Source organism: Sparus aurata, chromosome 4 (genome assembly GCF_900880675.1).
Source record: "Sparus aurata chromosome 4, fSpaAur1.1, whole genome shotgun sequence".
NCBI lineage: Eukaryota > Metazoa > Chordata > Actinopteri > Spariformes > Sparidae > Sparus > Sparus aurata.
In genome coordinates, this window is record NC_044190.1 from 36,362,410 (window position 1) to 36,374,045 (window position 11,636).

General features: G+C 43.2%; 1 protein-coding gene across 3 annotated transcripts in view; it reads right to left on the reverse strand.

Moving 5' to 3' along the window:
• Nucleotides 1-11,636, reverse strand: part of chst8 (carbohydrate (N-acetylgalactosamine 4-0) sulfotransferase 8) — a 226,733-nt gene that overhangs the window by 48,906 nt on the left and 166,191 nt on the right. The gene's annotated exons all lie outside the window — the stretch shown is intronic.

Genomic DNA, 11,636 nt, shown 5'->3' on the forward strand with positions numbered 1-11,636 from the left:
ATTTGTGTGTGTGTGTGTGTGTGTGTGTGTGTGTGAGGTGTTATTCACTTTCAAGCACACACATAGCGTACACACAGACCGCATGATTCAACCCCAAATAGGACAGTCAACACAATCACTTCTCCTCTTCTTACCGATGTTCTGTAAAAAGATGCTCTGCAGTATTTCGTCTTTTACAAAGTGACGACCGCAGTTTATAGAAATCCAGCTTGTTCTCGTCTCGGAGGTGATGGCATTACCTGCCCACGCTCACATGGACACACGGCTGTCAATAAAAAAAGGGAAGAAAAGTGTCCCTTCTTGGATTTTATGTTTTCAATTCGAGGATTTTGTGCACTTATCCTTACACCTTTCTCGCCCTGTCTCTACTTCATGTTGGCGAGATGATATCTACAATGAGAGAATTCTCAATCGCTTGCTTTGGGTTGAAGACTATGCCTTCAGTATGGTATCCAATGGGTAGTGCTTCTGTTGATGCGCTTGTATAGAAAGAGAAACCTTCGACATCACCGACTATGAAAGGGACACTTGAAGAAAAAATTCAGATTTCACCAACATTGAGTGCTACCTGAATGTTTCATAGAGTTATATCTTAAACTTCAGAGTTATAAGAAAGGTTCTGCCAGCTACCATGATAGAAACTCTATGGGGAGAGGCTGAAGTTCTTATGTGGTTCTTGTCAGACTCCTAATTTCTAGGTCAGCAGCAAAACGGGTGCTACAGTAAATTCTTCCCTTTTTCTATGGATGTCTGAGCACGGAGGGAGACAGAAAACATCTTGACACACTCTTTTTCTCCCCGTAGCACAGTGCATATTGCCGCAGGGTGCCTTATTAAGAGATGTTTGGGAAAGATGTTTTGGAGAGTACGTTTCAATTATTGACAGGCGGGGACTGGCTAAAACATATCAATGCCAGAAATGAAACTAGGGCTGACTGCAAATCGAACTGTGTTCAATACATGCATAGTCTTATTAACCACACATGCTGTGAGAACCAAACTGACCTATTGATTGAACTATTGACTAGCTGATCTTATCAGTGTTTTTATATCAGTGGAGCGGGGGAACTGTGGCAGCAGTACAGCAAACGAGGTTCAAACAGAGACTCATGACAGGCCTCCTGTTTTTAGTTTCAACTGATTTTTGAAGGTTTGTAATGCAGTGGTGAACTATTTTCAGTTTGTTGTGCTTCTACAACATATCAAGGCACACAGGTATCACATGATATCTATACAATGCCAGAGAAGACTGTCCATCAGTTCTCTGCATGTTCTTTTATCCAGCCTCAGTCTAGGTATTTCATATTTTGTTTTTAATGCAGACATTTACTGACTGGTATTGGGAACTAATTAATTAGGCAAAGCCAAATTATGCATTGAAAAGGTTTGCATAAAACTGTGGTATGTATGGATGAGATCATTAAAGGTTAACTGACTGAGTAAGGATGTCCTGAATCTTTGTCACACCCATACAGATCTCTGCTGAATCAATAATATGGATGAATAATAATTGATTTTCATTAATATATTGCTCTTAAAACTTATAGTTTCAAAGTGGCTCATATAGAGGATAAAAATACATACATAAAATACATAAAATACAAGTACACATACTGTACATACCTACATATACATGGGCAATCCAAGGCGGTTGCTAGTGAGGGAGTCAGTGTAGTGACTGTCTTCCTTAAGAAAACCATCAGGAGGTCGGGATTGACAGTCATGAAGGATGGTAAGCTGATTGGGGTTTTAAGGTTTAACCAAGTTGTTAAGTCCTGTGTCATCGGCATAGCAATATAAGACGTACAACTCAAGGAGTTAAACAGATGGCCGCATATATAATGAAAACAGAATATGTCCAAGGATCGACCCTTGAGGGATCCCACATAAGGCGGGAGCTGAGGAAGACACGTAATTGCTTATATGAACATTGAAGTGTCTGTCAGACAAGTACCAGGAAAAATATTTCAGTGCAGCACCAGCGACACCAACCCACTTCAATCATCTGTTTATAAAAATGGTCAGTGCAGCCTGTCAAAAAACAGCAGCCCGGTCAAGTTTTAAACCTGAAGCGCCAAGACATGGGGCTTGTGTTCTGTTTGTGACCGAGGCTCAAGAGTCATATGTTTTTTATGTTATGTAAGTTTGTTGATGTACATAAATGATACTAAGACATATTTATATCATACTGTTCTACATAAGCTACAAGACTGAAAGACCCAACCCAAGTATTTGTGCCCCTAACCAAACTGCATCCAAAATACTTAAAGTCATAATATGTCAACTGTTTTCAAGCAAGCTTTATTTTGAAAGCTAAACTGCATGTGGCATATTATGTATTATTGTTAACCTTACTGCACAACCCATCACTCAGTGCGTTTACATGACACACAAGAAAACCAAATTACTGGGTTAGTCCGACTATGATCGGATCTTTAAGATGCATGTATACACCTTAGTCTGACTAAAATCGGACCGGATCGGATTTCTCATAGTCGAATTAAAGCACCCAGATTATTCGATTGATAGTCGCATTACTCCTGCATGTATACGTTCCAGTGGATCGGATCGGATTTTGCGTTCTGCACAGGTGCGAGATTTTTTCCCCGGGGCCGTGAGCCGGAAGTAGACGGATGGCGGCGGCGTCTTTCCTCCGAAATAACCGCAAGAAAGTGCGCCATTGTGCATCTAGTTTGTGTAATTATCATGTACACCATATACGAAATGTACAAAGATGCAGCTTCGTCTCGCTCTTCGTACGCCATCTTTCTCGAATGCCGAGGCAGCTGGTGACGTAAAGAGGTCAGCCGGAGGTGTTTCTGTTACCACTAGTTGAAATGGGTACAGCGCCACCTAGCGTACCGGGGTATGACATGCTCCGGCCAATAATCCGATTTTCTCACTGGCATGCATACTCGGATAATTGCAGTTGTCTGGTTGAGTAGCATAGTCGAACTATGGCTGTTATCCGACTAAGCTGTGCATGTAAATGCACTGACTGATGCTGGGAGAGGGGGCTGACCATCATTGTTTGACAATTAAAGCCACTGACCAGGTGTCATATTTCAAGTTGGGAGTGAGAACATGTTGCCCTTAACCAGTCAGAGAAGCTGTGAGGGACAACCCTTCCAAGAATAAAAAAAAAACTGAAAGAGATATCCTCCTCCACTGTGACACCGGATGTGGCCAGAGTTGTTTCTCTACCCAGCGGTGCTCCACTCAGCCTCAGGAGCAGCCCCTTTTTCCTCACGTGGTGACTAAAAGGCAGGACATCTTATTAGATCACGCAACAGACCACTAAACAGCTCTCCGCACCGATAGGCCAATAAGGTGCTCGGTAAAGCAAGCCGCGTGTCACTCAACTCACATCCCAGATGCTGCACAACACTGTCAGTCCATTAATGGCAGACAGCAGCATGTTCAGTGATTACGCCGGGTAATGGTGAGTGACGGCCTCTGGAGGCTCAGGATGGTTGGTTGAGGTGGGCTCTGTGGAGGACGCTGACAAACCCTAATCCAGTGTTCCCCGCATATTAACAATAAAGACAACCGGTCAAAGACAATGGTGTGTGCATGTACTTTCCCACATGAAGACTGGAGCTGTGTAGTCTCACTTCTCTCGTGTGAAGGGTGGCGGTAGGGATTAGACTGAGAGATGGTGATTCATTCCCTGACTTTTGGCACAGCCACTCTGGAATCTCCAGGGGAACTGTAAAGCCTGTATTATACCGGGGATGCTCACAGAACCCAGCTGCTAATGAAATAAGAGCTCCGCTGAGCTTATGTTCACTCCAGATTTCAGGAGAGGGTGTTTGCAGGCAGAAATGGGGACTCGAATATCACTACCTCATTATTTTTGGTTTGAACGCTTGAGGGTGGCCTTTGTCAGTAATTCTGATTAATTATTCCCTGGATGCAGATTGGTTTAAAATTGATGGTTTGGTTTGCCAAGTTCAATCAGAAAGTAAGTAATTACTCAGTCAGAGACCACACACACGTGACAAAAACCTTTAGAAAAACAGGCGAACAGCTCATCATATTAACTACAGACAACATCACAGCTACAAGGACATCCTTCTTGTGTGATCAACGGAGAACAACTTAAATAGACCCCTCAATCTCCTAAATAAGAGCGATAGGCAGAACCACAGTTCACTGTCTTAGCCTCTGATACATAAATGACAGCGTAACGTGTTAACTGTTATCAGTAATCATCGTCACATTCATAACCATATGCCAAGAAAACCATAACAAAACTTTCATACAAATAAACTTCAGCCACTGCTAAACATTAGATTATCAGGTGAAGTGCTGGCGGCTCTAATGGCTCCACAATAGATAGAGAATAATAAAGAAATACAATGAAATATGTTTTATTCTGTCGCTCTCCTGCAGACCCTGAAAGATAATCAAATTGAGGATATTTCACTAAAACTGTTGCATGTGCACACAGAGCACTGCAAAGAGAGGAATAAAAAGCAGGAAGTGTTGGTTATCACCCACTTTAACTAGAACAGAGACAGCCTAATCAATACCTGTATGCTTTGTTTTAACAAGAAAAGGTTGATGATTAACTGTAACTAAGTATCACACACCAGGGGAAGCTAGAAGAGGTTGAGGTCCCTCACCATTTCACAGATTAAAATTTCATTTTAGTTTAATTTTGGCGTGCTCTGAACCGCTGTCTCAAAATAAAAGCCCAAATACTCTAGAGAGGCCTGGTGGGGTTTCAGCCGACCAAGTTACTGGCCTTGTTGGCAGACTTTGACAGATTTCTAAAAAACTAGCATGAGAAAGAGCTGCCATGAGGCAATTTAAAATGCAAGCTGCCATTTCCATGAGATAAAATTGTGACATAATTCAAATGCAAAAGCCAAGTTTGCAGCTTGCCAGCCAAATGAAGAAAAATGCAAAGTTCATTTCAAGTTCACCATCTTTTGAATGGATGTTGGGTATCCACTGAAAATGTTTACACAGAAATGTTTATTTCAAATGTGTCGTTTATTATCTGCAAAGAAATGGATACGGCGGTCTCAATTTCATTGGAATATCTCACTTGAACAGATTGCGTTGGGTTTGTCAGTGGAGTCTCTCTTTTTGTCACCTGCTGAATGCGAGTCTTATATTCACTGCTTTCTTCTTTTTCTGTAAAGCTCAGGCTTGATCTGTCACCTCTTGAGAACATATTGTAAGAGTCTCTTTGCTGATTCAATCCCACAATTATTTGTGCAATACGCAGGTGACATACCTTTCAGGTGTGTGGCTGGGAATGATGGCAGCAGCCATGCTTTGGTTTACACTCGTGCTCTGTGTAGGACAGCAGCAATATAAACATTTCATAACATTATTTGCCAAAATGTAATTACTCCACTAACTACAAAATTACGATATGATCACAACTTTTTCATTTTAGATAACTTGATAACAATCACATTTTTCTTACACCTGTATTTATTTTTGCTGCACAGCTGTTTTCCACCAGCTAGTAAGCAATCTAGGAAATAATTCATCTGATTTTACTGATAATCACTTTGTTTTGTTTTGTCTTTGTGTGTGTGTAAATTGTACATCAGCAAGTCTACAGTACTGAGAACCACTTCCACGTTGTAAGAAATATTCTGGTGCAGTCTTAATTTAAAAGTGTTGCTTAATGGAGCTTTGATATTGATAATATTGCATTCTGCTTTGGTAAATGTATAGGAATTTGTGTTAAGACTGATGAAAATTACCGGTGGGTTGTAAAAAAATTTACTTTAATTCTATTTTAAGCATTCACACAATAAAGTATTCACAGACAGTGTATGACACTGGTGCTGGAACACAACACTGCTGTACACTGCACATACTGTGTTACTTGCCTTGTTGTGTAACAAATGGTTTTTCGGAGCGGCACCTTCTCAGTGAAATGGGACTCTAGCCAGCTGTGAATTATTACCCACTGTAGGTTTCAGTCGTCTCCACTTCCTTGAATTCTGCGAGAGACCTGTCATGGCGGACCGCGCCATAGCGATCATATCTCACCATGCAGTGCGTAGAAAACACACTCCGACGGCTCAGCGAGCCTCCATTAGCTCCGATTACCATCTCTACTATCATGTCTCTGCCCACTTGTCTAAAGTCACAGACATGTTATGCAATCCATATTTTCCAAAGATATCCCGTACAGAGGAGGTGTAGTATAAACCTCGTCCGATGTATCAGAACTGTGATGGTGCAACAGATCGTTTCGAATTTCACTCAAGAAATTCTAGCAAGACATTTGTATCGGGGAGCGCGTGCATGTATGAAAATGTATTTACAGCCGGCATAGAAAGTAGAAGCCCAAACACACCTGACGCCTCACTGAGCCTCCCTCAGGGCCTGCTGGGTGTTTCTCTGCGCATGTGCTTCCTCACATGACGGCCAAATTCTTGTTTACTGAGAAAAACAGTCTGAAACCCTTTCTTATTATTTAAATTTCTAAATGGACACACACACAGTGATGATGTGAAATAAACACTGCATAGATATACTGTGTTGTATTAATGCCTAACTTTCTAAATGCACCTACAGTATATATTATAATATTTAGGATAGAGACAGACAAACAGACTGCTGCTGATTTGCCAGTGGTATGAATATTATTGACGGGTACCATTCTGGACTGGTTAACGACTTTCTGTCTCCTGAATATCAGTGTTTTCTTTAAAAAAAAAAAAAGCTCATAAATAATCACAAACTAAAAATCGCACATGATGCCGCAGGACATTTTTCTGATCTGCGGGTCATCAATACACCACCACAGGGTTTATTTGCTCTGATGCTGCGTCGTCCAGCCCTTGGAGCTTTCCCCTCCTCCGAGGTCCTGCCTTCTGTTCACTGGTACTGTTTGTTTCCCTCTCCAGGCTCGACCATGGGCTGCCAACTGCTCGTCCTCTGCTCCTCCCTCCCTCCTCCGTCTCCTACAGTAGCTTCCTGTGCTGGAACGAGGCCCAGTGTTTCCGAGCTTAACTAATGTGCATTTCTCTCTCTTGCATCCCTGCCTCTGAAAGAGGAGCCGACTCCTCACCTGGAGACCGACGAAGTCCTTTCAGCCTGTTCCATCCAGGCAAACGCCGGCCCCGTCTGCTGTTTTATTTACCAGCTCCCCCCCCCTGAATTATTCAGGACAATTTAGCCGTGCATCAGTCAGTCGGGGGAAAAAGACAAGCAATATTATAAGCCAGGATGAGCTCAAAAACCTGATGAATAATACACTGTAAGAGGAATTAATCTTTTAAAATAAACATTCGTGTGATTCATTTGGAGCATGCACTGTGGGCCCAGAAAAACAAACATGTCTCACAGTGTGTGTCCTCTCCTCGGCTATCGCATCTCGGAGAGGGAGCGTCGCCCGAGGAGCTGCATTGTTTGGTCAGCGAGGAAGCTAATATCCGAGTATAAGACAGTGGACTGAGCTTCAGGGTGAAAAATGCTACTCACTTTTTATCATTGAAACTTTGTGCCTGTGTGTGTGTGTGTGTGTGTGTGGCTCCTAAGCTCATTCATATGCCATAAGGTGTGCACTCTCACAGAAGGAGCCAATTGTCTCGGATTCGTCAGCTGTATCTTTTTTTTTTTTTCCTCGCAATTTTTTCCCCAATCCCGACTTCGTTAAAAAATGCACGCGCTGGGATTAGATGCATAATTCACCCTCTTCCGCTTTATCGTTTCAGGTGAAAAGATGAATTCTTTATTACGTTGCCTTGCAGCTTTTGAAACACAAGCCTCCTCCCCCAAATAGCCAAAAAATGTACTGCGTGGTCCCATTTCCTTTAAAACCCGTCTCCCAGGGAAGCTGTTAAAGAGGCAGCGCTCTCCATCTGTCACTCAGCGAGCGCGGAGCGGGAAAAATTCCTCCGTGGTGATTGTGCCTTGATAAATATGTCATCAGCTGTCCATCCCCTTCCTTGCCCGCCACCCAATTTATTTTGCTTGTAATTGATTACTTGCTCTTCCGCACCATGTGAGTTTAATATTACAGTTTGGGATTTTTTGCCGTGCACCCTGTGAAACCCCTATTCACTTTGCATTAGCTCACAGCTGCGGCTCGTAAACAAACTCTCGGATGCGTTCGGAGTGGGGGCGCCGCTGACCTCGTTTCCTCACTCTGCTAGTTAAGTTTTACGCTTCTGCCACCGCCATCAACGCCAGACCCTTATCAGCGCGTCCTTAACTATGACACCTATTTCTCTAACAAGCCTGAACTTGCCGTACAACCGAGGGGCGAAGCGGCACGGAGCAAACACACCGGCTGCTATAAATAGATCGGTAGACGACCTCTGAGCTCTGTGGTTCACTGACCGCTTCTTTCAATCTATAGAAATGACATGAAATAGAAAACAGCCGGGGTAATGTCTGTTTCTGTGCCCTGAAATGAAACTGACCTTAAACTAACGCCACACAGATGGAGCCCGGCGAAATAGGACAGCAGTGTCATCGTTCCTGATTTAAAGCCTCTCTCTCTCTCAGATTGATTTATTCTGCACTAAAAGCATATTCTCCCTAGGCTGCCCACTAGCACTTGCTTCTAACCGCTCGGGGGAGATCTCCTCCAGAGTGGCACTCTCAAGGGTGAGTTGATAGCCGGCCGGAGGCCAGGCGTGACAAAATTTAAAACACCCAATCAAAGGGCAAGAGGTGAGGTAACCAACAACCTGACCTTGACAGTATCATACAGAATCCTAATTTTCCCACAGAGGTGTAAAGTGCTGAGCTGGTGAAACGCACAGAGCACTCCCAGGTCCTTTTGTGTGTGGGAGTAATAGGATTGGCCGCACTGCATATATCAAAGTAATCTGAGACCAGAAAGAAATATGATTGATGCAATCTTCTTAGAGTCCCTCTTCAGGTTGAGAGAAAAGCTCTTTCTGCTATCAAATACTGAAATGAGCTTTTTTTCGTCATGTTTCTTTCATTCATTTCGTCTTGTCACGACTGACTGCTGAACTTTCCACAGAGGATAACATGTCCTGGAACTCCAGACTTGCCTCCTTTCAACCCCTCTGGTTGCACAGAGGCTCTTTTCATGGTTATCACTGCAGCTGCTGGGCATTTTTCTGACTGATTCTCGTTTTTTTGTGCTTTTCGAGAAATACAAAAAAACGCGAACCTACAGCTTTACTTTGAGATTTCTTTTGTTAGTTTATGTCGCAGCGATCAACACACGGCTTATCTGCTCACCTTCATCTGAATGTTGCCGGGAAACACAGAATATTCTTAAGTGTTTGAGTGCTTCTATGAAATAATCAGTGGGTGTAATGGCCATGTGAGCGGTAACAGTGATAACCTTGTTACCTTCCTCCTGAGGAGCTGTTTTCTTACCTCCTCTTCTTACTGTATTTTTTTTTTCTCCATCACTCTATAAGCTCCAGGTGCATTCACACCGAAAGAGACCATCTGCTTCAACCATCTCCTCTTTCTCTCCCCTCGCCTCTTTGCAGGTATGTTTTATCTCCTTTGCTGAATTAATGCGGCTCCACAGTGCCGGCTGAGGCGTCAGCGTCTGCTGGTGGGAGGCTGCCGGGCCACTGGGTTCAAGAATGAGTGGATGCCGGCAAACCAGCCGCCCGCCAACTGCTAGCAGTCAAGAAATTAATCAACTTTGATTTAAACTTTGGTACAGAAAGATTATAAATCCTCAAAGCGTTTACCTGAGGAGTGCCAACAAACACCATATGTTATGGAGGCTTTCTTGTTCTTCTAAGCTCTGATGAAGTTGCCTTTAGTCGTTATGAAACGAGGAAAACAAACACGCTGTAGATTTGTGTACGCTGCCATGCTGTATATGCTGAGTTGGGGCCTCTTTCTTTTTTGAAATATGAACACAGACCTCTCATTTTCTGCTCTTGGCAGGCACTGTTAGTGTTGGGTAAATCCTCCTGCAGCTTTAGAAGCTGGGTTTTTTTTACTTGGCTATTGTATTCTAATGAGAAATTATTAGCTCTGATGGCGGCTCAGCATGAGCATCACCCAAAGGTCACAAGCCGTTTAAAAGGGAAGATTGCCTATGGGCTGTTTGGTTACGAGGCAGGGTGGCGGCGAAGACGGAAGACAGAGCAACTGATGGAGGATGAGGGAAGATGAATGCTTCCTGATGGGTCATGGTTCACTTTGTGGGTGAAAAATAGATCAGAGCTGATTGCCCAATTTACATCACTTCGAAAATGAATCACACTATAAAAAGGTATCTCCATTTGTTTTGACTGAATAGTTCACATGTGTATAAAGAAATGTAAGAACCTTCTGGTGGGAGGAAAAGAGAAAGCAGTTGACTTTTCGCACGTCCATACAGCTGTTAATGTAACCAGGTTCTTCACAGCAAGTGTGAGATACTTTTCAAAAGAAGTGAGTTTCTTCCGTCACGACATCCGTTGTATGAAAAACGCACTCGCTCGATGGCAGCGATGGAAAGAAATTATGAAGCTGTTTGCTTCAGATGCCATCTAAATTTCATTCAATGCACTTTCATAAACATTGTATTGGACCAATTACACCAAAGTGTTTCTGACGGTAAACACAGTGAGCCCTGCAGACGGGTTTTCATTCAGACGGAAACACAAGACGCACCTGCTCTTCGCTGAAGGCATTTGGCTGAAACGACAGAAAAAAGAAAAAAAAGAATCCCTGAACGAGGCCTCCAATCCAAATGGAAATGAACCCGCCACGATGCGTGTGATGTGCGCGGCGGTGGAATCGGAGGAGATTACGAGGGGTTGCTTGCCTTATCATCCTGTGTTTACAAGGAGAGAGCGGCTCATTTCGTATGCCATCGATTGAAGGGCACCAGAACTGACAAGAGCAGACAGACAACTCAACGTTTCACTCATGGGCCTCGATTTACCCTCAAACTATTGACCGGGAGGCACAACTAAAGAATGATGATAGCCACAGGCACACAAAACACTCCTCAGTAACAATTGTAACTGTTTTGTAAAGAATACATCTCTTCTGATGAAGTCTTGCTGACCTTAGAATGAATCCTCTACTGTTTACCCTACATTACTTTCCCGCTCTGTCGCAACATAACCCCCAAACTATCTCTGTGCACACAATTATCATGTGATTTTTTTTCTCTTTCTGACACGAGTTAAGCTGCAGAAGCTGTGGCCTGCTTCCATGGGTGTCTAACCAATAGGCTATCCGTTCACTTGATGTCTGATATGTCTGATGTTAATGTAATTACAGAAGCGCAAACTGAAAAGGGCAGTTTGGCCCTCGAGGCACAACGCCCTCATAACAGCCCTATTAGATGGGTATCTAATGACATGAAAACGTGGCAGTAAGCTAATGGATAACATGTCCTGATGTGACAACACACACGAATATTCAGTCCCATGTTTCCAGTACATTGAGTCTCAGAAACCACAGGCCATAAGTGGACATGTGAACAGTATGTGGTCTGCTGCGAAGGCAATGGTGGCGCTGAGTGGTCGTGTAAGACAGTGGAGTGGAAATGAGCCAGCAGAGGTTTCAGCCCATAGACATGAATGTGTTCTTTCGTTTTAAATGTGTGGTGATTTCTATGTGTTGTGTACTTACGGTGTTTTATTTTACAGTATAACTTAATAGTTTTCTTGTTGAGTGTAACATACCTGCTGATCCAATATGGGACAGTG